This window comes from Megascapheus bottae, chromosome 17, assembly GCF_031878675.1.
Source record: "Megascapheus bottae isolate mThoBot1 chromosome 17, mThoBot2.hap1, whole genome shotgun sequence".
NCBI lineage: Eukaryota > Metazoa > Chordata > Mammalia > Rodentia > Geomyidae > Megascapheus > Megascapheus bottae.
The window spans coordinates 44031182-44059097 of record NC_143525.1 but is presented as its reverse complement, the minus strand read 5'-3'; the positions used below and the strand labels follow the sequence as shown (position 1 = coordinate 44059097).

General features: G+C 38.2%; 1 protein-coding gene and 1 non-coding gene across 17 annotated transcripts in view; both read left to right on the top strand.

Moving 5' to 3' along the window:
• Nucleotides 1-27916, top strand: part of Bcas3 (BCAS3 microtubule associated cell migration factor) — a 481230-nt gene that overhangs the window by 256034 nt on the left and 197280 nt on the right. The window lies entirely within an intron of this gene.
• On the top strand, nucleotides 1805-1907 carry LOC150051967 (U6 spliceosomal RNA). Its single transcript, XR_016538516.1, has one exon. It is a non-coding gene; the product is annotated as a U6 spliceosomal RNA (small nuclear RNA).

Sequence of the window (27916 nt, the reverse complement as noted above, 5' to 3'; positions counted from 1 at the left end):
TTTGAAATGCTAACAACTGTTCTTTGTTTTTCCTGGCATCCAAAAGGCATATTGAGATTTCATGGACATCCTAATCTTTCTTTGAGGATTTGGGAAAAAATAGATGGAAAAGAGGAAAAAGGAAATAGATTCTATCCTTGGCCCCTTTAAACAGATAAATTAGAAGAGTGCTTTCTGTGACTTCCATAGGCCTGCAATAGATAGAATATCCAAAAAATTATAATCTTTAATTCTTTAAAACTTATCTCTTATCATATGGAAAATAGTATTCTTTTCATTTTATGGTATTTAACCTTTTTCCATTTAGACTTGCACGTTAACAGTAAGATTAGTGGAAAAGCAGCTCTTCAAAATATACATAGAAAGTTTTTACTTTTCAAACTACAGAGTATACAATGACTGAGTAAAGTGTAATTTTAGTTATTATTTATTATGTTCCTATTAAACAAGAGAATATCTTAAAAAAAACCAAAAAACTTACCTCTTTATTCTTAGTGTATGATTTATACATACTTATTCCTAGATCCATTGGGGGGGTAGGTTTGAGAACTGTAACACACTATGAAATTTAAAAAACAAAATCACACAGTAAAGGGGAGGTAGTTTTCTGTATTTGGCAAATGTTGTAAATAGTCTCTTTCAATCCAGCCAGCATGGTTAAGTAAGCACCACGTTCAGTGTTTATTTAGGGGCAGCATATACATATATCTTTCAAAAAGAAACAGAAGAAATATAATTTTAGGATATAAAGGATAGATCAATAACATGTATTGATTTTTAAATACATTAGGTATTATAGTAAGTGCTTTATGAATATTATCTTATCGAATTCCCATTTTATAAATGAGGAAGTTGAAGTTTTGAGAACATGATAGGTTGATAGAATTAGCTTTCCAAACCATGCATGTCTGTATCCAAACCCTCATTCAAAAACAAACATGGCTTTAGTTGGTCCATAGGGATTATTCATTTATGGGACACAGTATGATGTACTTGTTAGCATATATTCTCTGTGTAATGATGAGATTGGTCATTTGAATGGTCCTGAGACCATTCAGAATCCTGGCAAGTAGCTAGTGTGTGTGTGTGTGTGTGTGTGTGTGTGTGTGTGTGTGTGTGTGTGTGTGCATGCTTGTGTGTTTGTCCTGGCATTGGGTCTTGAATTCAGAGCCTTGTGCTCTTGCTTGGTGTTTTCACTCAAGACGGGGGCTTTACCATTTGAGTTATAGACACACTTCTATCTTTTTGGTGGTTAACTGGAGATAAGGGTCTTACAAACTTAGCTGTCTGGGCTAGTTTCAAAATGTGACCTTCAGATCTCAGTCTCTTGAGTTAGGGTTACGGACATACTTCTTTGGAAGTAGTCCTTGTCAAATGTAGTTCAGTACTGTGCCCCAGAGCAGCAGATGTTATTCCTCCTGCCCATCTCTATCTTTGCCCACTTTCCTCTTGCTCCTCAAGCAGATCTCTTGAGCTGCACTACCTTCCTCTGTGACATTGTTCAGATAACCCATTTATAAAATGAAAGTATCAGACTGAACAATTTAGATCCTTCTGTCCCAGAATTATAGGGAAGTATTTAAAGATTGGGAGGACTCTCTCATGGTAGAACACTATAGAAACAGTTGACAATAGTGATTATAATGATGTTTCAAGCTAATGATAGCTAACATTAATTGAGCATATATTATACAATTATCAAATTAAATTTACAAGCATATTTAATCCTCATTTTGACATCATTGTATTTCTCCTAAGAAAGATTCATATATCTTAATCTGTTCATAAAAAGAATATCAAGCACTGGCTTTGGCAGCATATATACTAAAATTGTAACGATACAGAGAAGATTAGCATGTTCCCTGTAAAAGGATGGCAAGCAAATTTGTAAAGCATTCTGTATTTCTGAACCAATGTAACAGCAATAGTCACAAGACAATATGTTGGAAATGAGGGGTGCGGAATGGAAAGAGGGAGAAAAACATGGGACGAGGTATCAATGTTGAAAAAGTAATGTACTCACTACCTTAAGAATGTAACTAACCCCTCTATACATCACCATGACAATAAAATAAAAATTTATAAAAGAATATCAAGTATATCTAAATCTTTAGACTTCAAGTGGCATTAATAATACCAGGGTTCCATACATCACTCTTCCAAATTAATAAAAACAAAAAACAAAAAACAAACAACAAAAAAACCCCAAAATCATAATGAGCAAGTTTTTATTTTTGCCAGTCCTGGGCTTGAACTCAGATCCTGAGCAGTATCCTTGGACTTTTTCAAGGCTAGAGCTCTAGAGTGCTAAGGCAAGCACTCTACCACTAGGCCAAACTCCTGGCCCCGCAGCAATTTGTTTTTGAAAGAATTGTTTCCCTGATTAGTGGTCCACTCTTCTCTTAGTTTCCTTAGTAAAAGATAGTTTTTGTTTGTTTATTTGTTTGCTAGTCCTGGGGCTTGAACTCAGGGCCTGAGTGCTGTCCTTGGGCTTTCTCAAGGCTAGAGCTCACTATTGGAGCCAGCACCATTTCTGCCTTTTTTTCTGTGTATGTGGTACTGAGGAATTAAACATGGGTCTTAGTGCATGCTAGGCAAGCATTCTACCTCTAGGCCAAATTCCCGGCCCAGTAAAAGATAGTTTTAAATCTCCATAAAACGAACACAGTTTGAAGCTAGCTGAGATCACATAACACATTCTAGGCCAGCCTTTGCAATGTAGATGCAGTCTCAAAACAATTTTTTTAAGTAAAAGCAATATATTTTCTTCAAAACTCAGGCAGTACCACTTGTATGCAAGTGATCCATCAGTGGGGTCACACCTCCCGTCCCTTTCATTTTAGATGATCTTTTAGTTAATCTTGTAGATCCTGAATCTGACCTTGGCCCCCAGCCTATACTTCCCAGTATGAGGTCAACTATTTACTTGGGCTGGCCTTGGAATGCAGGCCTTCCAATCTCAGTCTCTCAAGTCAAGTAGCTAGATTAACCCCAGCACAAGTAGCTCAAAGTCTCCAGAATCTGAGTTGAGATCAAATCAGGACCATATGGTACTGTGAGCACTGAGCCTACTATGTGTCAGGTGCCCTGTTTCTTGTCTCTAAAGATTCTGTGAAGTATTTAGCGTTGTCCTTATTTTAATAGGTGACTATAAATGGTTTCTTAGTTTGTGGCACTTTCTGTCACTTACCCTAATTCTTTTAATTCAGGGACATATTCTGTTAGTTCTGCGGAGTTAGTTTAAGACTGAAGCTGCTACACCAATCAGATTGCATCAATGTCAAGTACCCACTAATTAATATGAAATTTGTGTCTGCATTAGGTAAATGTCATTTCACCACAGTGGCCTGAAATAAGCTTTTTTATTTCTTTGAGTTACCATACCATCTTACTGAAAATATTATATGAAGAAATGAGTAACAAACCTTCACACCCATGTGCATTTGTTCCTTAGCAGGAAATAAAAAGATGATCAGTACTTCCAAAGATCTGAAAGGAAATGTTCTGCTTCAGTTTTATCAGCTGTGTTGTCACCTTGAGGCCCTTGGTATGTATCACAGCACGGCTGGCAGACTGCTGCCACCACCTGTTCACAGATAGTCCTCGGGCTAATAACAGTTTTTACATCAAGTGATAGGGGAAAAAAAATCATGAGTGGTATTTTCCAAAGCCTGAAATTGCTATGACATTCCAATTTTAGTACTTACTAATAAAGCCTTAGAAGAATATAGTCATCATCATTCTTTCCTATGTTGACTGTCCCAACTCAAAATTGTATGAGTGTAGCAGAGAATCTATGGCCAAAAGATTACTATCTGAGATTTTACAGAAAATATTCATAACATGGCAAACAAAATCTATGAACCTCTCCTGTCTGCCTCACTCTTCTCTCTCCTCTCCTCTATCTCTTCACTCTTCTCAATTTTATTCTTCTTCTCTTCTACATAAGTGAAAAGACACCATTCCATCCCAAGTACCCCCTTGGAAATGTCTATTTGACTTTACTAGCTTGACTGAAGCTTCCCCCCTGTTCTTTGCTGCCCTCCTTAGCCTCCTGGACACAGCTGTGTTTCTACAATGCACTGCTTCACCAGACATTTCCATTGTTTTAAAGGAGCTCCTGTCTTTTGTTCATCTTTGTATCAGGAGAACAGGACTAATCAACTTCAGCATCATTTCTGTTTTTGACTGAATTATTCTTCATGGTGAGATTGACACATGCCTTGTAGATGTCTAGCAGCATCCTTTGGCTTGTACATTGCCAGACATCCCTGGATCCGTGAAAATGGTTCCCATTTGAGAACCACTGCCCTAGAAACCACTAGTTACCAGCCCACAACAGGTACCGGGAAAAGGTTGATGAGTATTAAGACACCTGAATCACGTTGAATTATATACTTCCAATGTATGTATTATGGTTCATTTCTCACTTCAACTATTTTGTAACTGGGCTTGCTATTAGTTTTTGTTAGTGGAATTAGGATGGCTTTTGTTTTCCTAGTTGTTGCTACTGCTACTTTCCCAGTTAATGTCAAATATACAATGTTATTTAATATTTCAAGCCTAGGAAGGTTATATAACTGATGATTAATTCTTACTTTGGAGGAAGTGTAGACAATTCATTAGATTGTTTGATAATCATATCACTGGAACTCAGCTCTTGTGTGATCTCAAGTCTATATCCATTCCACCCCACCACAGTGCTTCTATAAGCCAGTGATGTGCCACATAATAAACTTTCTTGCTAGATGAAAAAGTCTGAATGTGACAAAGATATGTGTATATAGAAGTTAAAGGCAATTTTGAAATAATGGAAGATGTTTCCTTTCCACCACCAAATGTGAGATACAGAGTTTATTCATAAAATTGCTCACATAATTTCTGGCAATGTATTAGTCAGTTTTCCATGACTGGACCAAAATGCTCAAATAATGTACAAAGAGAAAAGGTTTATTGTAATTTGCAGTTTTGAAGGTTCCATTTCTTGATTGGCTTGTGTTTTTTCTTTAGATCTGTGGCAAGGCAGGACACATGGCAGGAGCATGTAACAGAGCTAAACTTAACTTTTCATGTCATGTTAGGCAGGAAAAGAAGAGGCACATCCCCTTGCAAGGTACCTCCTTAAGGTTCTCCCACAAGACTTAACGTCCTAAAGGTTCCACCACTTCCCCCTAATACTGTCAGCCTGAGGACCAAGCCTCGAACCAATGGGTTCAAGGGGGACATGCACCATACATACTATGGCAATAAAGGTTTGTTGTTGTTTTATGGTAGTTTTCAGTAACCTGAGATGGTAGGAAATACACAGCCCATTTTGAATTATTATGAACCGTTCATCTTCAGCTTACAAAAACCAAAAGTATATCTATGGGTTGCATTAACAGTTTAGTCTTATATGCAGAATCAAAGAACAGTGGCCCTAGCTAAATACAAAATCTTAGATAAGATAGTTGTCTTTGGAAAAGCACTATAGAAAAGAGCTTCCTGTAATGATGGAAAGGAGATGTGTCTGTGGTGTCCAGTATGTGTCTACTGAGCAATGGAAATGTGGTTACTGTGAGGAAGGAAGTGAATTAATTTAAATTTAAATAGCCATGTGGACTAAAGGCTATCATTAGACCACACAACTTTACAAATTTTAGCTTTGACTACAAATCCAGCAAACACTGTTGGGGCCCAAGACCCCAATTACAGATTTAGTCACTTTCATATATAGAAAGTGGGAACTGGCCAGGCTCATGCTTGTAATCCTACTTACTCAGAAGGCTGAGATCTGAGGATCACGGTTCAAAGCCAGCCAAGGCACTAAAGACCTTGAGGCTCTTATCTCCAATTAACCATTATAAAACCAGAAGGGTGCTGTGGCTCAAGGGGTAGGACAGAAGCCTTGAGCCTTTGGAGAGCTCAGGGACAATGCCCAGGCCCTGAATTCAAGTCCCCTGAAGGACATAAAAAAAGAAAGAAAAAAAGAAAATGGGAACTGTTTGCACATTTAAAAATCACTATTGTACTTTGCTTAGGTGTCTGTTTATGTTCTTGGACGTTATTACTGTGATGGTGGTAAAAGTGTAGAGTTTTGTCAATGTTGATATGCTTTCATTAGGGATATATTCTTTAAAAAGAAATACTTTTTATGAAATGCCATCTTACAATTATTTGTGGTCCTTGACAAGTTATATTTAAACTTACTTTGTATTTTACTTCATTAAACCTATTAGATCTAGAAAAAAAGCAACTCAATTTGGTTTTCAACAATAAATTAACTTTTAAAATAATTTATTATTAAGTAGTTATACAAAGAGGCTATTTCCAATTGTACTTGCCTTGGATTTCTACTGGTTTAAGTTCTGAATTAAAGGTGTGTGTGTGTGTGTGTGTGTGTGTGTGTGTGTGTGTGTGTATGTTCAAGGATTATACATCTTTTTCTTAAAGTGATAAATGTTACAAATAATCTAACTTATAGTTTTAAAAATCTTGAGAGAAAAAGTATAAAAATACTTTCCCCTTCTCACTCTGATTTGCTCTTTTTTATAAGATATACAAATATTGTTTACAAATTTGTGGTTTGGTTGTTTGTCCTCATACATGTATTTTTCTTTCTATCAAGACTTGAGCAGGGAACTGGGAACAGCCATTCCCTTTGTATTCTGGGCACATATCATGTGACCTCAAGGCAAGCTTTGTCTATAGTAGAAATCATAATGGCCATGTATTAGTAGAGCTAATTTAGAAAATTCCTTTAAAGAAATCCTTTATATAATCACCTACCTAAGTGAAGAGGTACAAAAGCTGTTTTTTATTTTTTCCTAGCTCTGCTGTGTGCAGCCTGATGCAGGGTGATTTAAAAAACTGTGCTTCTTTCTATAGAAGGTAACAAAAAGCAAAGAAAGCCTGACTTCTCACCCTTAGAAACTTAGAATTCAGTTGATAACAATAAAACCCTGGTGACCATAGAACAAAGCAGATGGAGTGCTCTCATGGCACAATGGAGGGAAACGTTAGTTATAACAGACGATCAGAGTTTCCTGGAGGGGGTGGGCGAGGATGTCATTTGAGCTTGAATTTTAGGAATAGGTGAAATGTTGACAGGTGAAGATTGAGGAAAAGGTATCCTGTTGGCAAGACACAAAGACACCGAGGCACACACATGCTGGACTAATTTGGGGGAAGAACAGGAATCTGCTTTGAATATATAGCAAAGGATATGTGAGGGGAAGTTGTGGAGGATCCAACTGTCAAGGGAGGTTAGGACCAGACTAGGGGAAAAAATAGTGCTAGAGGAAGAGCTGGAAGTACACAGACTTTAGGTTGGGGAAGATTATTCTAGCAGCAGATTGCATAGATGTGGGAAAGACTAAGCAAAGGAACCCCATTAAGAGGTTAACATAGTCAAACATTTACCAAGGAATCAGAACCACTGAGGTACAGTTTGTGAAGCCACATTAAAAATAAAGTTGGTAATCATTTTTTTTTCTTTTGGCCAGTCCTGGGGCTTGAACTCAGGGCCTGGACAATGTCTCTGAGCTTCTTTTGCTCAGGGCTAGCACTCTACCACCTGAGACTTGAAAGCCACTTCTGGATTTCTCTGTTTATGTGGTTCTGAAAGTCGTACCCAAGGCTTCATGCTTGCTAGGCAAGCACTCTACCACTAAGCCACATTGCCATCTCTAAAATCTGCTGAATTTTTTTGTTTTCTAGATAAATACTTCATTTTCTCATCTTTGGACATTCTTGAATAGTCTTTCTGTAACCTGGGGATGCAAAAGAAAAAGGTGAAAAAGAATACTTTCACTGTAAAATTAGCAGAAAGCATCTAGCTTGAGACAAATTACCAAAATAGGTAGACAGTTCTTAGAGCAATCTTTCATGTCTGTTCTTTTCCTTATGGAATAGCTGTGTAACTTTGGGAACTTTCCAGACTGTAGGGTAGTGATTTGGTTGTGCATGATTTTTGTCTTAATCTGCAAGTGCCTTAACAAATGTCATGCAAACAAGAGGCATATTACTCTGTGCCCTTTGTTTCTTTGAGTGTATTTTTTTAAGGATCAAATGAAATGTTGCATGCATGAAGAGGTGAGAAGTGGATCCATTGCCAGAGCTCCTTTTCATTATCAGCACTGCATCTTGTTCACCTGTACAAATGGATATGAGTGTTTTATTGATCTTTAGCACCTAGACCAGTAAATAAACATTACATTTACAACCAAGCTCTTCTATATTTTGGCGTGGAAGAATTGAATTGCTTAAATATTTTGGACATTAATGAGTAGTCCATGTTTCAGATTGTCTATTATGGAAGTTTCATTAACAATCCTAGAGATTCAACATCCTGAAAGGAAAATGCCTTAATATTTTCTCTCACTATCTCCTTCATACTCCTCTGCTTGTTGTTATTAATATTTATTACACGCAAGATTGTAGCTTCTTTGGGAAAAAATCTAGGGACAACTATGACTTAGAATATTGACTAAGTAATTTTTGTACATTAATCTTGTTGAAATTCCATAAGCTAAGTTTTGGAGACAGGAACTCAGAAAGGCTAAATAATTGACCAGTGACACAAATTCATTGCCAGGGCCAAATTTAACCTCACAGCCCTTTGACCAAAGCTGAAATCTCTACCACTGTTAGGTGTGGCTCTCCTGGGTACTGAATGATGTGTTATCACTGCAGTTTTGGTAATAGGGGAACATTTCTTAGAAGATACTTGTGTAGAGGAGTCAGAGAATGTTAAAAAGGAAAGGATATGTGGAGTTTGTCAGTCCTCATTTAGAATAGCACTCCAGTGTAACTGATTAATGCCCTCTGTTTTACTAGATTTCTGGTGTTCCTGGGGAATACTAGTAAGTGCTACTGATAACAGTGCAGAAATTTTTCAACAGAAAGTTGATTTGGGGGCACAAGTAAAAGCAGAAAGACATAGTCAGTATTGAATAATTTGTTTGGAAGATCTTCACTTCTGCATGTACTATGTCTGACCAAATATATTTGTTTGTTTATATATTTATAGCACGATTTCCATGCTTAATTTATCCATATAGCTCTTTTTTGTTCCGTGGGTGTTTTTGTACTGGAGTTGGAACTCAGTGTCTTGTGCTTGCTAAGCAGGTACCTACCATGGGAATCACTCTGTTGTCCCCAATTTCTTGTGGATGTTTTTGTCAGAAGAAACATTATAGCATTTGTTCTCTTAGAATTCCGCATTTCTTTTTCAGATTACTTATTTAAAAGTGGTAAGAAGTGAAGTTGATTGTCAACTGCCAATATACCTTTATTCAATTTTACTTAGGAGTAGGTTCTCTTTGACTTTATTTTTCAACTCAGATACTTGCTTGTATTGTTCCTTTTAGTAAAATCATCACTGGGATGTACTTAGTAATTGGAGTCAGCTGCACGTAAGACTGCTCAGCCAGACTGTTATTTTAGCCTTCACTAGTAGGGTTTTTAACACCAGTTTGACCTCACTTTGAAACATTCTCAAAATACCATACTTTAATATCAAGTTATACACTTTCATATTAAGGCAGGGCCGAGTCTCTAGGGGGAAAAATAATGAAATTCTTATTTCCCACAAATAAAGGATAAAGGTAGATCTTCTGATTTTGTTTTGTATAGTTTGCCTTCGGTCGGGTCGCATGCTTGATGTGCATTCTGTAATGCAAGTTATAGGTGGGCTGTCTACCAATTTGATCTGATATTTGCAGAGGGGGATGCGCTTGCTACTGCTTGAGTATAGAGACTGAATGCTTCATAGCATTCAATAGTAGGTGCTCAGTGAGGAGTTGGTGGGTTTTTTTTTCTGCATACTAAACAATAATTTCCCCACAAATTTAGACCAATTACATTTTAGAAAAATAATGCTCAAGGGGCCGGGAGTTTGGCCTAGTGGCAGAGTGCTTGCCTAGCATGCACAAAGACCCGGGTTCGATTCCTCAGTACCACATACATAGAAAAAAGCTAGAAGTGGTGCTGAGGCTCAAGTGGTAGAGCTCTAGCCTTGAGAAAGTCCAAGGACAATGCTCAGGCCCTGAGCTCAAGCCCAGGACTGGCAAAAAAAATGCTCAAATAAGTTTTTGTTCATTCCACAATATAGTTACCCATCTTCTTTCTTCCCCTTGCTTTTGGCTGATTTCTTTCTCTTTTTCTTTCTTTCCTTCCTTCCTTCTTTCTTTTCCTTCCTTCCTTCCTTCCTTCCTTCCTTCCTTCCTTCCTTCCTTCCTTCCTTCTTTCCTTCCTTCCTTCCTTCCTTCTTTCTTTCTTTCTTTCTTTCGTCACTGGTTATATGCTCTCTAGTGAATTGTAAGAGGAAGTTAAATTTAGAAGCATTGATAGTCTTTTTTAGATGACTTGGGAATGATGATAGGATTCTCAGAACTTTGCCTCTCTCTCTCTGAAGACACAAAAATCACCAAATCCATATAAGGTGAGGGACTCTTTCCCATCTTTTCTGTGCACTCTACATGTATGTCCAGATCCAATGTAGAGATCTGGAACATTTCAGACAATCACCCAGTCTTGTTTTCATAGGCTATATATAGGAATTGTGCAGTGTTTTTCTAATGAAGTATCCCTTCAGGCATTCTACATCTTCGGATATTACAAAATTCTCAGACTCCCAGCAAGTGATTCTTTTTAGACTATATGTTGTCTTCTTTATCACAGTTACCTTTCTGGAAGGTTTGGATTAATACCTTACATAATACCTTATATAACAAATTACATATGTGAAGGTCTGAAATTTTATAACTGTTGACCCACAATAATTTTAAAACATAGTCATTTAACAACACAGTATTTTTCTGCAGGTTCCTACCCTATCATATATGACTTAAACTTTATTTTCTTCCTTTTTTGCCATTCCTGGGGCTTGAACTCAGGGCCTAAGCATTGGCTTTGGGTTTTCTCAAGGCTAGAACTCTACCACTTGAGATGCAGCACCACTTCTGGCTTTTTCTATGTAAGTGGTACTGAGGAATGGAACCTGGGCCTTTGTGCATGCGAGGCAGGCACTCTATCAGTAGGCCAAACTCCCAGCCCTTAAACTTTGTTTTCTTGACTTCACTTAGTTGTTAGGACTATTTTTACCTGTGTGGAAAGAGCCAAAGGTTAAAAGTATTTTCTTAGTAAGTTGATTTACATAAAAAATCATTCTATATAGATTAACTGAAATGCTGATACTGGTAAAATTCCCAGATAGGGATTATTTTAGCATTTGGGTAGGCCCTCAGTGACAAATTGCTCTAAACCTGCTTGGTTCACCACTCTTAAGTTTTAAAACATAAAACTGTAAAAGTGTTTAAATTTTTCTTTCTTTTTCCTTATCAGAAATATTCATTTAGACCATAACAACTGTTAGAACAAGATAACAACTCCAGGCCAGCTGTCAAATGTTTACCATTATCAAAACTCTCCCTGGAGGGAGATGCAACTTTGGCTCGCCTCACCGGCAGTAATTTAATTTTTCCTTCATTCTGACTCGGAAATGGCAGCATTTTTCAAAGCTTCCTCCCACTGATGGCTGAAATTTTCCTTGTGAAATGATTTCCACCAGTCTTGAATCTTTCTTGTTTCTGCCGTCTTCACCTTTGCTGATGGTTCTGCAACTCATCACCAGCTATGCAAACTGACAGTTCACATCCTGAGGCAGCAGCAGGGTCTGGCCTGCAGAAAGGAGCAGCCTGACCAAATTTACGCTCACAAGATCTCTTAATTCACAAAAGCATTTGCTCTAGTTCCTGTGCTCTGCTGCAGGGCTATGAAGAGAGAGAGAGAGAGAGGGAGAGGGAGAGGGAGAGGGAGAAGAGAGAGAGAGAACAAGCGCATGCACAGGGGTTGGGAGGACCATGGGGAGAATGTTGGGAGGAGAAGAGACACTCTTCACACTCTACTGAGTACACAGACTGTGGAGATGGAAAACAGACAGAGAGGCATTTCCAACCATCTTGCTGATCTGTGCAGGAGTTCACTGAACTGTGCAGCGTAGCACTGGGCCCTGTGTCATTAATGTTACTCTTGAAAATTGGGCTTAAATGTTCAGCACAAATAGCCCTCCCCTTTGGCTGAAATTGACCAGGAAAATAAAAACTGTAACGGATAACCTTAATCTTGGAACAAGAATGACCAGAAATCCTCTCGCTCTTTGTAGAGTTCTGTTAATTATGAAAGCTTAGCAAGAGTAGACAGAGGAAGTTTTAGGTTGGATGTGAACTTCAGTCTAAATGACATATTTCACTTTTTGTCCTCTTACATATTTCAACCCAGGCTACTTGTTTGCAGAAACTGAAAGATTTTCCTTGTCTGCTTCCTAGAATCTCCTGGAATCTGAAGTTACCTTTTATCTTCTGATATATGTATGTATATATATATATATATATATATATATATATATATATATCCTTTTTCCTGCAGCCCTTGTCTCCTGCAGGAGAACTTGACCTCCACTGCATGATCTACCCCTAATGTCTGGCACAATCATGGTACAGTGTCCCATGCATTGTCCCATACAGTGCCACTTGGGGCCCTTGAAAGCTGCCTTCAAATACATACCATTTAAAGTGACTAGCCCCAGCCAGGTGTGATGGCACAGGCCTGTGATCCCAGCTACCCCTGAAGAATAAATTGGAAAGATAGCTGTTAGAGGCTGGGGGCTATTAACAAGGCCACCATCTCAACCATTGAGCTGGACAGGGTGGGGTATGCCTAGGATCCCAGCTACTCAGGAGGTTTAGGTAGATGGATCACCATCTAAGGACAAAAAATAGACCTGATAAATCACTAAAGCAAGACCAGCTGGAAGCCTGGTTCAGTTGATAGAGCAACTTACCTAGCAAGCGCAAGGCTCTGAGTTCAAACGCAAGTTGCACCCAAAAGTAATAATAATAATAATAATAAAGTGATGTAGTAGTGCTTAACATTCTTAGTAGTGTTTCTATACAAAACAACATAATGAACTTGGTACATCATTTTATGGCTTTCAAAATTGAACCAAAATTAAGGTCAAAGTATCCTGAGGTAAGGTAAATTCTAGATAGTGCCCTAGTGATAATCTATAATCAAGCCCTAATTTGGATCCCCACATTTAGAATGTATGCTTAGGAAACCTTTTTTAGTCGTCGGGCCTGGAAAACTCATTAAGAAAATGAAAACATTTTATTTGCATACCCATTTATTGTCTTCCTGATGAAAGTTATTTCTTACATCAAAGTAGAGCTAATGTATTTCTACTTCCCAAGTTTTCGTCTTTAGTATAACTTACCTGTTTTTCTTGTTTTAGCTGGCAGTTTCCCTAACTACCTGATACAGTCATTTTTGTAGTCTCAACACATTGATTTGATAAATGGGTTAGGAATTACCAAATATCCTTACAAGGTATTTACTAAGGGCTGGAGATACAGCTTAAAGGTAGAGCACTTGCCTAGCATGCACAAAGCCCTGGGTCCATTCCTCAGTACCACATAGAAAAATCCAGAAGTGGTGCTGTGGCTCAAGTGATAGAGCACTAGCCTTGAGACCCTGTGATGAAGCCCCAGGATTGGCACAAGAAGGAGGAGGAGGAGGGGGGAAGAAGGGGGAGAAGCAGCAGCAGCAGCAGCAGCAACAGCAGTCCAGGTGTCATGTGGCTCACGCCTGTAATCCTAGCTAGTCAGGAGGCTGAGATCTGAGGATCGAGATTCAAAGCCAGCCCAGACACCCTGAGACTCTCCAGTTAACCTCTAGAAAATGGGAACTGGGGCTTGCCCCAAGGGTAAGGCAGTAGCCTTGAGCTGAAGAGCTCAGGGACAGTGCCCAGGCCTAGTTCAAGCCCCATAACTCCACCCCTCCCCCCATAAAAGAAGAAAGAAAAAAAGGAAGGAAAGAGAGGGGGGGGAATATTCAGGTAGCTTGAGTGAATGGTGGGAATTGGAGAGATGAGGGAGAATGACGGGAGGGGTGACACTGGGCAAGATGCTTATTTTCTGTGTCTATGAACCTCCCACATATTAGGAGTGAACTGATTTTATTTGATGTCATAGTAGTTCTTACAGAACTTGAGTACTTACTGTATACTAATCACTATGTGGAAGACACTTCTAAATACTTGATTAAACTGTTTTATGGTGGGGTTACACACATCAGTGCCATCTTAGTCAGGTGAAGCAGGGACCAACAGGTTCTTTGCACCTCTATTCCATGTCAGTGCTGCAGAAATGCACACTCAGCTTTGCCAGACTTTCTTCCATTTAGTTGAGGGGCAGGAAATTCTTACTTTATTATTTTTTTTTCCTGAGTTTCAAAACCGTGAAGGTTAGCCACAGTGGTTCAGAACTTCAGAATTAGATACCCTATGTCATTCCACTCCCCCACACACATTACATGTAATTTGTGCTCCCTCACTCTTCACACAGCTGAAGGGGAACAACAGTAGAAATATACTCCTAGGACTATACTCCCTCCAAATACGGTATATCTAAGCTTCCCTCGCCTCCTCTGCTGATAGAACTGCCATTTGGCCCTTCACAAATCATATGCACTGTAGTGCCGAGTATCATCTCTGAGGTAACAGTTATTCGTAGCTTTTAACAGGAAGGTATTGATGACTGTAAATATGTGTATATATATATATATACATACATACATATATATATTTTTAAAAAGCTCTGTTAACTTTGCTGCCAAGTTTTCACTTCATCGCTTTTGATGATTCTAAAAAAGCTACACAGATACTCTAAATTGTTTGCAGAGTTCTCCAAATTTCACAAAGTTTGGGCAACATATTAGCGGCAATTTTACAAGGCCTAGCCTAGTAAGCAAGAAAGGAGAAATCGGTAGTTTTCAGGATCTACTAAATATTTAATCGCTTTTATTAAACTTCTAAATGAACTTTGCATCCTGAAGGAGTTAACACACCTCCACAAACCTGCCTTGGCTGGTAAGATCAGGCCCATTATCATTATTATACACAGCTGTAAAAAGCTGGTTACATAGCATAAATTGTACTGCAATGCTTAGGCCACAAGATTACTCCAGAAGAATTGTATTGCTTGCTTGGTCATATATTTTGGTCTTTATTGCTAGTAGTTTATTCCCATGAGAGTTGGGGATTAGCCTTGCTTTTAATGTAAAAAAGTATATCTGTGAGGGTAAAAATATAAAATGAAAATAGATTTTTAATGGCAAGTTTGGTTCTTAGCATTAATTTTACATGCATTTTTCATTCCAAACTTTTAAACAGCTTTGAGAAACATATGAGAGATTTGTGAACAAGGGCAAGAGAGGGTCAAATGTATCAAATCCTTGGATTCCAGCAAATGTAGGATTTGTGGAAGAGCGGAGAGGCGCACACACGTGTTGGGAATGTAAATTAAAATGAAACCTCACTCTGTAGAGACTTTGAGAAATGAGGTATGCCTGGTTGGGGCAAATGTCTAAGGTGTTTGTCTTCTTAATAAATTAAGCAAATATTAAAATAAACATTAATTTTATCAGTCTTCATTTTTCCTCTGTGGATGAAAGTGTTTCAGGAAAAATCATAAAAGAATCTATGGTAGCTCAGAGAGGTTAAACTCAACAGTTGTTTTCTTTGAAGTGTCTGGCCATGAGGTTAATTGCCAAAACTGCTTGTGGAAAAGGTGGTAACAATTTAACAAGACTGTACAACTGCAGTGACTTAGATGAATATCAGGTGTTTGCAGATTTTTTTTTTCCTAACAGGAAAGGGGGTGGGGAGGAGAGGCAGAGCAGAATGAAAAACAGGGAGAGAAAGGACCTGAATAAAGTCCCAACTAAACAGCCAATAATTCTTTGTTTGCTTAGCCAATCATCCTGTAATTGGCCAAGAGGTTAATAGGAGTCTATTGATTGGTCAGGCGGATTGCTTACTGTGGCTGTTTTTACAGTATGCTCCCAGACAGAAGGCTGCAATTACTGGAGCTCTCATTCCCACTCTTTAGGGCCATTGGTACCCTGATTTATGAAACCTGAATCAGGTTTCTGTTGGCAGTTTATGTTTTAAGTGTTGCTTTCTGGGTCTATGCTTGCTTATGGGTCAGTGTGCTATTTCTCATCATTTATTGTGGTCATTTGAATAGGTAAGCTTATTTATGACTTACTGAAGTAGAAATACATTAAAAATAATAACTGCCACCCACGTGGAGTGAAAAGTGGGGTGCATCTCACAAGGAGTGAGACTGAACCCTATCTCTTCTCAAAATGGACATTCTGCCACCAGTGTGATCTTGTGAAAGATCAAAAATTAATGCAGCCTGTCCTGGGGCTGTATTTACCTAACATGTTTTTCAGCCCTTCAGTAATACCCACTAATTGATTACACTTCAATTTGCTTTTGTATATATTCTAATAATTACATTAGGTTGCTGATATGCTTACAGTTAAGGAAACAGATCTAAAATGCCTTCAACCAACCCGGCTGCCTCTGGGGCTGTGACACAACTCTTATTATCTTAACCCATCCTGACCTGAGCATTACTAATAAGGTTCTTACCTCATCGTTTCATTTCTCACTTGCTAAACATGACTATAAATCCTTCTATTACTCCAGATCCTGATTTTCCTCTCTGTTCAAACCTTCTTTTGTAGTTCAGAGTTCTCTAGGAGCGGAGTGGGAGGGAAGTAAATCTTAGAGCTTAGAAGGCTATTGAACAACAGATCTCCTTGTAGCCACCTTTACACAACTGGATCTCACTTACATTTCCAACTAGTTAAAATCACAGTGACAGCTACTACAACTATTACTGCTGCTAATACTACTCTCTCATTTTTTTTTAACTTCTACTACTGTTAAGTGCCTGAGTGAATCCTTTCATTACATTTGAAGGTCCCCTTCCTTCATCACCTGTGTCTTGAGTGGCTGCTGTGTGTGGACCCTCTGGCTAGAGCTGTGGGAGCAGTGCTGATGGGACAGGCCATGTGCCTTCCATGCTTACAAATGCTTCTGCAAGCTTCGGAGATGTTCATCAAACATACCACATTTTCTTTAAGTGGTCCTAGCACAACCCCACAAAGTGCCACAATTAACGAAGGGCAAGAGTCCCTGTGTGATGTTGAGGGGGTGGGGCGGGAAACACGGTGTTATCACAGGAAGTACAAGGGTCCACTGTGCAGAAGATAGTTGCTGTGGCTTGAGTACATTGTGCTCAGCCATAGATCTAAGAGGATGCTGGACATGGAGTGATGCAAGCATTATCATGGGGAATGTCTAAGATGAGGAGGGGAAACAATCTAGTTCCAAGTTTCCTTGACTTTAGGATTGAACCTAGGGCAAGTGTTCTACCATTGAGCCTCAGTCCTCCCCAATCCAAACTTAATTTTTTTTCTAATTGTGAATGCAGTTCAACATTTTCTATTATAGCATATGAACTCATAATTTTTCTCATCCTCTGACCTCACTAGAGTGCAAAATAACCATCATTTTCTCCCTTCAGACAGCTGTGTATGGGACTTCCTTTCTTTCCCTGTAGTTATTTCACTTAAAAGAAATGACCTTGGGGCTGGGAGTTTGGCCTAGTGGCAGAGTGCTTGCCTAGCATCCACAAAGACCTGGGTTCAATTCCTCAGTACCACATATGTAGCAAAAAGCAAGAAGTGGTGCTGTGGCTCAAGTGGTAGAGCCCTAGCCTTGAGAAAAATCCAGGGACAGTGCTCAGGCCCTGAGCCCAAGTCCAGGACTGGCAAAAAAACAAAAAAAAAGAGAAATGACCTTTTCCAGGCCAACTCATCACCTCTCATTTTGGAATCCTCCTCTGACTACAATGTCACCTTCTTGTGATTCTTTTCAACTATTCCTGCTAACCAGTTGTTACCAGAATGTGATGATGTGGGGTGTGTTAGTCTGACTTGTCTTTCAGTGTGGCAATTATAGATGGAGTTTATAAAGTAAAAATATTAGAAGCTCAATCTTCAATAAGGTCATCCACCACCAGATTACCTTTTCGTTCTGTTCTTTTTTCAAGGTAATTTTAATTTTAATTACAGGACACTTTCATCTGGACTGATTACACGAAAACACACTGGGCCCCACCACTGGAAAGCCTGAGGGATATTTAGCAAGGACCCATTGCCTGCTGGATGGATAGTGCATCTTGTTTATGTTCAAGGCCTTTTCCTTGCTATCTTAATCATGGTTTTGACTATATCAGAGGAAAAGACAGGTTTCAATGTGCTTTAAACATGCTTTTCTTATAATCTCTCCAACATCACAAATCCCAATGTAATGTAACATTTCCTGTTTACTAACTTATAGATGGTATGATTACTTTTGAACAAACCAGTCTCTGATTTGTCATAATCTAGTAATCTGAGTTCCAGAGAGAAGCCTTAAGAATGCACTCACCACCATTTGTATAATTTTTTTCCCTTTGAGACTAGGTCTTATTGTGTCACAGGCTATCCTCAAGCTCTTGATTCTCCTGCCTCAGTCTACTGAATGCCTTTCTTTGCATTGATATATATATATATATATATATATATTGATATATATATCAGTAATTCAATATTTCTTTTTTTAGTTTGTTTTCCTGAACTTCACTATTTACTTCATTATAAACTTCTATGTCAGAGGTCATCATAAGAATAGATTTTTGTGGGGTGGGGAGTTTAGCCTAGTGGTAAGAGTGCTTGCCTAGCATGCATGAATATCCAGCCTTCATTCCTTGGTACCACATACATAGAAAAAAGCTGGAAGAATGCTAGGCGCGATGGCTCACACCTGTAATCCTAGCTACTCAGGAGGCTGAGATCTGAGGATCAAGGTTCAAAGCCAGCCTGGGCTCCAAAGGACCCGAGACTCCAGTTAAACTCTAGAAAACAGGAACTGGGGCTTGGCTCAAGGGTAGGGAGGTAGCCTTGAACTGAAGAGCTCAAGGGCAGAGCCTAGGCCAAATTCAAGCCCCATAACCCACTAAATAAATAAATAAATAAATAAATAAATAGCTGGAAGAGGTGCTATGTCTCAAGTAGTAGAGTGCTAGCCTTGAGAAAGCCCAAGGACAATGCTCAGGCCTTGAGTTCAGTCCCTACGACTGGCAAAAAAAAAAATTTTTCTTGATGATGTGATAATATGTAAATTTTTATTTTTTTGGCTTGGTGGTAGAACATGTTACTACTGTTTTTCAAAGGACCTAGGCAATCAGTACAACTAACAGCAACACCAGCACCAACAGAAACTAGCCAGTTTTAATGTTTCCTGATTTTGGTCTTCTTTGTCACCTCATAAGACAGCAGTCTGTTCTTTTAGAGGTGTTTATTTCTTCAGCACCATCTTGTTCTCTTAAAGGACTTTTCCTTTAGACACTTGTCATGCTGCCTTCTCCTTTTCTTTCTTTCTTTTTTTTTTTGCACATTGGAAGATTATTTTTTATTGTAATTAATAGAAGGGTTACATTATATTCGCCAGATAGAAGGTGCATTACTTCACAAACATTGCTACCCTTTCTCATGTTTTTGTCCTCATTTCCCTCCCCCCATGCCTTCTCTTTTTCTTTTGTTCCCTTTGTTTTGTTTTCAGTCTGCTTTCCCTTACCTGGCCGGGTGGTGGTGGGGGGGGGGAAGTATGAGAGGAGGGGAAAAAGTAGAGAGAGGAAAGGAAATTATGAGTTGAGAATTCATACAAATATAGTACTTAAAGATGTGACTGTTGTAAAACTTTGGGTGCTTACCCAGATATAATACATTCCCCTTTTCTGGAGGTTTTTTGTTGTGTTTTGTTTGTGGTGGGTTACGGGCCTTGAACTCTTGGCCTGGGCAATGTCCCTGAGCTCTTAAGCTCAAGGCTGTCTCCATATCCCTGAGCCACAGCCCCACTTCCGATTTTTCTAGTGATTAATTGGAAATAAGAGTCTCACATTCTTTAGTGCTCAGGCTAGCTTTGAACTGAGATCCTCTTGATTTCAGTCTCCAGAGTAGCTAGCATTATAGGCGTGAGCCACCACATCTGGCTTGGAGTATTTTTTTAAAAGCATATTTCTGTGAGTTCTAATTGCTCTGGAATGAAACTATTACTACAAGCTTTATATTCTTAAGAACTAAAACATGACTTCATTTAGTCATCAGAATACTTCCCATTTAATGCATTTACTGTAAAAAGAAAGAAAACATTTTAAGTAATGATATTAGCACTAAATATATCTTTTATTTTATTTCTGCTTTGGTATTGGGACTTGAACCACTTAATCATACCTCCAATTCCAGTAGCTTTCATTTTTTAAATACAAATTTGAAACATCATTTTGATCCAGAAACTTAGTGTTTTTGTTGTTTTAAGTTTGAGTTTTAGCTTGCCAAAGACAAAAGAAAGCATTTCTGAAATGTGGTCATCTCTCTTTTTCTTGAAATTCTGGAAAATTATCTCTATACAGTACAGAGATTGTGTGTGTGTGTGTGTGTGTGTGTGTGTGTGTGTGTGTGTTCCATTTTGGGCTTGAAGTCTGGGCCCCTTGTTTGCAAGGTAGTCAGACATTCTACCACTGAGCCATGTCTTCATCCCAAAAAATATACATCCTGATAAAAATTTTGGTGAAAGTTATTGAAAGCACATAGTAATGGGCCAAGTCAAATGTTATGTTTGTCAGAAAATCTCAATTGAGGACAATAAACATGGCACAAGTCTTTGTGCCGTAAGTGTTATTTGTGCTTTAGTCTTTTTGATTTATTGCTTTATCAACAAAAGGGAACATTGGTGTTCACAAATGAATAATTCACACTTGTCTTGTTTTTCCTCATTTGATCCGGCTTAAATTACACTTTGGAGTGATAGGGGTAGGATGAAGGATGTAGTTTCAGAAAAAGAGTAATATTTAGTTTTGTGTTTTAACTTAAACTTGCCACCAAGGCTGAATTTTTAGGTCTGTCTAGAAGCAAACTTCTCTGGTATTTGTCAATAAGCAAGAAAAAGATATTGGCTCTCAGATAACAGGCATTTGGTGAACTGGCGACAGTCTTGCAAGCGAGAATGTTCAAATGACTTCAGCTCTTTCTAGCTTCATTATGTCAGACTGGCAGATCACATATGGCATTATGGAAATCAGCAAATGAAAACCATATTGATCTGCATTGAGAACAAATGTAAAAAAGGTGGTCTCAAGGAGGAGCAGAGAAGAGGAATGCTTTCCTGGTCAACCTGATAGGCCCTTGTTAAGGCCTTTTAATCATTTATTAACGCAACCCTCCTTCTTCCCTCTCCACTCAGATTACCTCAGCCACAGAGCATCCTGCTCCATTTATCTTTTAATGTTTCCTTTATTTAATTTATTTTTAAGCTCTAAGTTATACTCTTATTTCAGAATTGAGTTTTACTTTTCATGGGATTGTTTTAAGTGACTTAAATGACTTTTCCCAACAAGCTCACCAGGCATTCAAAGGAAGAAAAGCATTTGCTGAGATTCACCTATCAGCAAATAATTTACTTGGTATGCACCACAACCCACGGCAGAGAGACAGACAGTCAGCCAGACACATTAGGAAGGGGGAAAGTAAAATCCAGGTTGTTACTAGGCCTAATTCTCTGATTAAAGTTGGGGTCAGTGTATTAAATTTAAAGTCTCCTTTTCAGAGTTTGAAATTTAGCCTAGTAAAATTATTTCCAGTATGAACCTAGAATCTTGGTTCGATCACCTTTCCTTTCCCTTCTCATTCCGTGGCTTCAGGAGAAGTGTGGAATTTCTTTCATCTTGTTTCTTTGTGGGAAAACTTAAAAGCAATATTTGGTGTGTCAACATGAGGCCCAGAAATGCCAGTGTGGGATTTGTGGGTGATTATTTTCCTGGACTTCCTTGCCCACCCTGGATCTCCTTTCTGGTTTGTAGTTTGTTGCCTTTCCTAAAAGTCATTTTCACACCTGCTTTTGAACGGTTTGGGCCTCTCTGTCTCCTTTTCTTGGCTCCTCTTTCATATATAAGTCTGTGTTCAGTATTTGGTAGGAAATCTCAGAGGCTGGTTTTATGTTTGTTTTGCATTTTTTTAATGGAATTGTGTCTGTAGTTGACAAGTAACCTATGCATGTGAGTCTTTACAATACTAATTGGCATGTAACAATAAATGTTATGGGTTTGGCATAAAGACCCCCTAAAAATATCCATGCACAAAAGAAACCAGGAATATGGATATAAGTTTATGACCTGAAACTAATAAATACAACATTCAATGATAGACTCTCACAAAAAATTAGCTAGTTGACAAAACTGAGTATTTACAGTGTTTTCCCCCCTTTTTGAAACCACCCTGTTAAAATCAGTTCTCCAGCATTTTGTGATGACTTCATTTTTGTAAACTATGCACAAAATTGTGAAATAGGAATTCACAACAAAACAAGCCTGTTCACCTCTGAGTGTTACAGAGTCAGATCATTGCATTTTCTCTCTGTTCTAGACTCCCTATCTTAGGCTATTTGGGATTGATTATTTTTTTACTTGGCTTTCTTGTTCCTTTGCTTTCCCAGTGCATCTTGGGGGAATATCTCTAGTTGATTTGGATATCAAAGGATGCACAATGTGTAGATCTAATTTGTCTAAATAGAATTCAAGAATTTTATTTCATTTCAGTTCTCCCTGGAGACTCCAAAGATTTATTCAATAATATATTTGGAAAATCCATGTATGAAATCTATTCTCTGTCTTCTTCTTGCATACTCATTGATTTCTAAGTGCTTTTCCTCTTAGACCCGCATTACTACCCCACTTTCCTTTCTGGGCTCTACATCAAACAGTGTATGAATTACAGCAGGAGTGCTGTCTGAGGAGACTTCCTCCCCTTGTTTGTTACAGAAGAGCAGAACATTAAACAGTGAGTGGACTATGCAGAAATGCTCTCTCCCTCTCGTCTTTTTCTTTCCCTCCTGCCCTCTCTACCTCTTTTGTTCACTCTTCCCTCTCCTTCTCTTCCTCTCTTTCTCTCCCCCATTCCCAATGGGAGTGTTGTTTATAGAGCATTATAATTTATAACTGAAGAGAGTGGATTTAATTTCAGTGGAGAGGCTCGCCAGCAGGGCGCCAGCCTGCAATCATATGAATCAGCAAGCTGCAAACTCTATTGAATGGAAAGTATTATCGCTGGCCACAAACGGACACTGTTTCTCCTAAACAACTCCCTTGGTGCAGGAAGACCTTGTCTCCATTCATCTATTTTACATATCTACTTCTGTTTTAATTTTGCCATTTCCTAAAAGTGTTTTCTCTTTAGATTGCAACTTTTCTCTTAACTACCTTATTTCCTGACCCAGTATTGGAAACTGTGGTTATACGTTTCTTGACTGATTTGATCTCTCTCTATTCCTATTCCTTCCCATATATGACTTTAGTTGTCTATTTACTCTCCTTCCTGCCTATAGATCTTTTTTTTTCTTTTTAATGGGACCTGTTAAGCATGCAAATAACACTGTGATGAACCATTAGCATCAATATTGTGAAATGCTACTCAGTTTTGATCAAATGTTTATTTAATCATGGACATTTTGTTTGTACTCTGATTTTCTTTTCATAGAAAATTCATGAGACAATTTGGGCTGTTTTTCTATTTTTCCTTGAGATGAGATGATACCTTATTTTTTCCCTGACCTACCACCCAGTGTCCTGTGATATTAGTACTGTATCTTTATGCCACATTTTTTCAAGTGTTCAGTCACATTTCAGAAAGAGTGATAGCATTTATGCGTGACTGTGTGTGTGTGTGTGTGTGTGTGTGTGTGTGTGTGTGTTTGCTTTCACCCAATATCGACTGCTTTAATGTAGTGACATTAAATCTCTGATTTTTTAAAATCCAATTAGACCTAACATGGCTGGTACCTTTTTCAAAAGTGTTTTACTGAATTCATGTTGCTATTAAAATTGTGGCAATTTGGCTAGTGAATCTTTAAGATTAAACAGATTATATTAGATTAAATATCAGGTTATCCTCATTCAGACTTCTCAAAAATTTTAACAATTACATCTTAACAATAAAATACAAGTCACACAAAGAGCCAGTTAACTGATACTACTATTTGTTTAAAGAAGAGAGGACGCATCCATCAAGCAATCAGGTTTCTCCTATAAAGGAATCCTACTTAGATACCAGAAGAAAAACTAGCCTTGTCTGACTAAACTTGTTTAGAATGACAATCCATGGTTAAAAAGAAGAAGAAGAAGAAAATAAAACTAAAAGCACTAGCTGAAATACAAAACTTAACAAATAACACACATGCTCAGGTATTTAATAAGTTCACATTTTATTGTAAAAAAGACCTCATCTGTATATATAAAGAAGAATCAGCCTGCATATTTTCTTGACACAATTTAACATTAACAAATAAAATGAAAATAACCATAATTCTTATCATTTTTAGCATAAGCTTATGAGTTCATATATATTCATAAATTTTATCTCTTTAAAGGCTAAGAATAGAGTTGTAGGCTTCCCTCTCTATGAGGAATTCTTTTAGCCTTTGATTACTCAGTAAGAATTACAGAGAAACAGAAAATCAATATGTTTACCTCTGCTTATTTTCAGAATTAGATGTTTCTATGGTTTGATATCAGTATCAGCTTTGAAAGATTCTCTTGGGTTTATTTTAAATTCCTTAAGCAGGTAGATATCACCCCTAACAACAATTGATTACCAACAAAAAGTAACATTTTTCTTTTCTCTCCTTGATAAATAGTACATGTATTAAAGAGTCAGTTGTGACATGATTTCAAGAGAACATGTTTCTAAATCCTTTTATTCTGATTTAAAACCAGTTAGTAAGCCCAGGCCATTATGTATGTATTTTTATTAAATTGTTAGGATTACAGAAACTACGGGTAGCTCTGTAATATATACAGAAATCCTGTAGTGTTAACATCCTTGAGAAGTGGATGGGGAGGGTTGCACTGCAGCACAGTTAGTTCATTAGGTGCCAGACTTCCTCAGTACTGCAAAGGCCCTGACTTCACCCCTTCCTTTGCAGAGGCTTGGAGAGGGAGTCCCTTTGTCTTTTTCCTCGATCCATATGTGTTTTGCTTTATGTCTTGCTCGTTGTTCATCTTTATATAAGATGTAATGTACTGTTCCAGACAGATGTGATTTATTTGTGCCCTGTTGTGAATTCTTTCTATCAAAAACTACCCTAAGAACTCTTGAAACTCAATCCTAGGATGGATACTATTTACCTGTGTATTAGATTCCTTTTTATCACTTCATGCTCTAATCCCAAGGAGGATTTTCTGAACTTGAAATATAAGGAAATGTGTGGTAATTAATCCTATATAAATAAAAAGTGTAGCTTTAAAGTCGAGTCATCTATACATACATTTCTTCAAAAGCTTTATATACAAATAGATTCAAATTTTTAAATTGATTTCCAGGAAATCCATTAACATTGCTTTTACACACACACACACACACACACACACACACACACACACACACATGCACACTTTTTGCAGAAATCTTGCGAATTCCTGTTAGTGACCTAACTTGTAGTGACCTAACTAGCACAGTATCTGTTCTTTGATAAGAAAAGCTTTATAAGAATACTGTGACTATCATTTTTTTAATCTAGGCGATTTTGTCAAAGTCCCTTGTTATATAGTTACTGTTCCACTTAAGCTCTTAGCCTGGGCTTGCTTGGTGGTTAATGTACCGAGTTTCTGATCATTACTTTAATAAAACTTGCTCAGGCATCATGGCAGACAAGCCTCTGTCCCGCCCTGTCACTATGCTCCTGCATAGCATACTTGGCAGACTTAGCAAAGCTTAAAAGTCAGCTGCATGAGGGAGAATCATAGAGGGGATGAGAGTGGTTAGAACACATTGTAAACATGCGTGGAAATGTAACAGGGAAGCTCGTTGGCCCCCTGTGTCTCTAATGTAAGCTAATAATTTTTAAAAAATGAAGCTACATCTGTGTGATCCAGTTCTGCTCTGATTGGGAACAATTGAGTATACTATTTGTTTTCTAAATATTTTCCATTCATTAGGGCATTTTTAAAAATTGTCTTAAGTTGAGGCCTTATCAGTGGTTCTAACATCAGTGTGTCCAAAAAATGAAATGGCCTTATTACTGATTGTAGTGGGTAACGGTGGGATCTCTTTAGTACAAGTGTGAACTTGGAGGAGGTTCCTGGTACCAGAGGCTCTTTCCTCACTTTCGAGAGCTTAAATGTGCTCCTACAGCTGTTATAAATGGAGGGGAAGGTGTCTGGGAGAGGAAAGTTGCCTGGCAGCGACAGATTAAAGTATTTTTGACCCACAAAAGTAACCAAATGCCCATATTTCTTCATTTACCGTAATTAATTCCTTGTATTTCATTGACTTTGATAAAGTGGCTTTCCTTTTCCTTCTCCACCTCTTTTCCTTCTGTCAACTTAGGGAAGAGTGTCAGAAATCTGTAGCTAAAATATTCTACAGATGATGAAGGATAGCAAGTCTTTTTGAAAACTTACATCAGAAAGCCTCAGTTAGATTGCTGCATAGCAGGAAGCTTATAACCACATTAAAACAGATACTTTATTTCATTTTTAGTGTGCTATATTTCACCAGAAAGGATTGTAATCTAAGGGCAGTAGGAAACGTTTGAGTTCAGCTGTCAAGTCAGTCCACATCTTGTTAGAAATGTATAATTACAGGAAATATATAAAATGTGTTAAACATTTCTTAGCCCAAGAGGAGTTATAATTGCATATGGAGTTTAGAAATGACCTGGGGTAGATTTTGATCGTGTTACAAGATCTATTTGTTGGATTTAACTTAAAGCAGTTATCCTTATTTCATTAAGACAGAACATTGCTTTTTTTCAGCTATTTCTTTAAAAGATGAAGACAAGTGTCACAAAATGTGCCTATGTATCTGTGCAGTATTCCATTGATCACGTGTAGATTCTATCAGTGCCTTTTTTTTCTTCTTTCATGAAGCCTTAGTGTATACATTTCTGAATGAAAAGTTAGATGACGGCCTCAGTGTAGACAATCTGGTAATGGTTGAGGCCATCTGGAAAGTGACGTCACTGAGGGGCAAGGGTAGTGTCTGGCACAGGGTCATCAGCCACCCCCCACCCCTCCTCTCCAGCACCACACCAGCCTCCACAAATCCCGTTTCATGGTGCCTGAGTTGCTGTCTGGTTGGTTGAACTCATCCTCCTCAGCTGATATTTAACTAGTAGCATGTGCTTGAAAACTATATTGCCTTCTTTGGCCTTTATAACATGTTTGCTAGACAAAGATGAGCACCAGTGCTCTGCTGTAATGCAGAGAATTCAGTGATATGACTCTTAGAACGGGCTAAAAAAGCGCACAATGCCGTAAGTAAATTTATTCCTGCTACTAAGAAATCCTAAACTTTTGTTCAATTGCCAAGACAGTGTACAGTTGGTTTACATAAATAAGCTGTCTGTGTATTTGGGAGTTGGACTACAAAGTTTGATCTTTATGTGGAGCATCTTGCCACCCTAAATATAACATACATATCCTAGTCCTACACCACTGAGATAAAAATTTAATATTGTCGATTGGAAATGCCATGGGTAAGTTAAACACAGAGACTAAGATGGGAATTGAGCTACAACTCTTCCCCACCCCGGTCCTGGGACTTAAACTCAGAGCCTGGGTATTGTCCTTGGGTATTCTCAAGGCTGTCACTCTTCCATTTTGAGCCACAGCACCACTTCCAGCTTTTTCTGTGTATGTGGTACCAAGGAATCGAACCCAGGGCATCATGCATACTAGGCAAGCACTCTTGCACTAGGTCACCCTCCCGGCCCCTTGAGCTACAACTCTTAACTGAAGTGTGTTTCTTGTGGCAAGGAGAAAACCCAGCACCATTTGTGACCCACCAGAGGATGAGACAAGGGAAAGAATCCTTTCTCAAAGAAATGTTCTGCTAGCCATATTTCTTTTTATTACTAGTAAATGAATTTTTCAAATGAGTTTGCCTCCATCAACAGAATATACTTCTCCTATCATATATATATAGA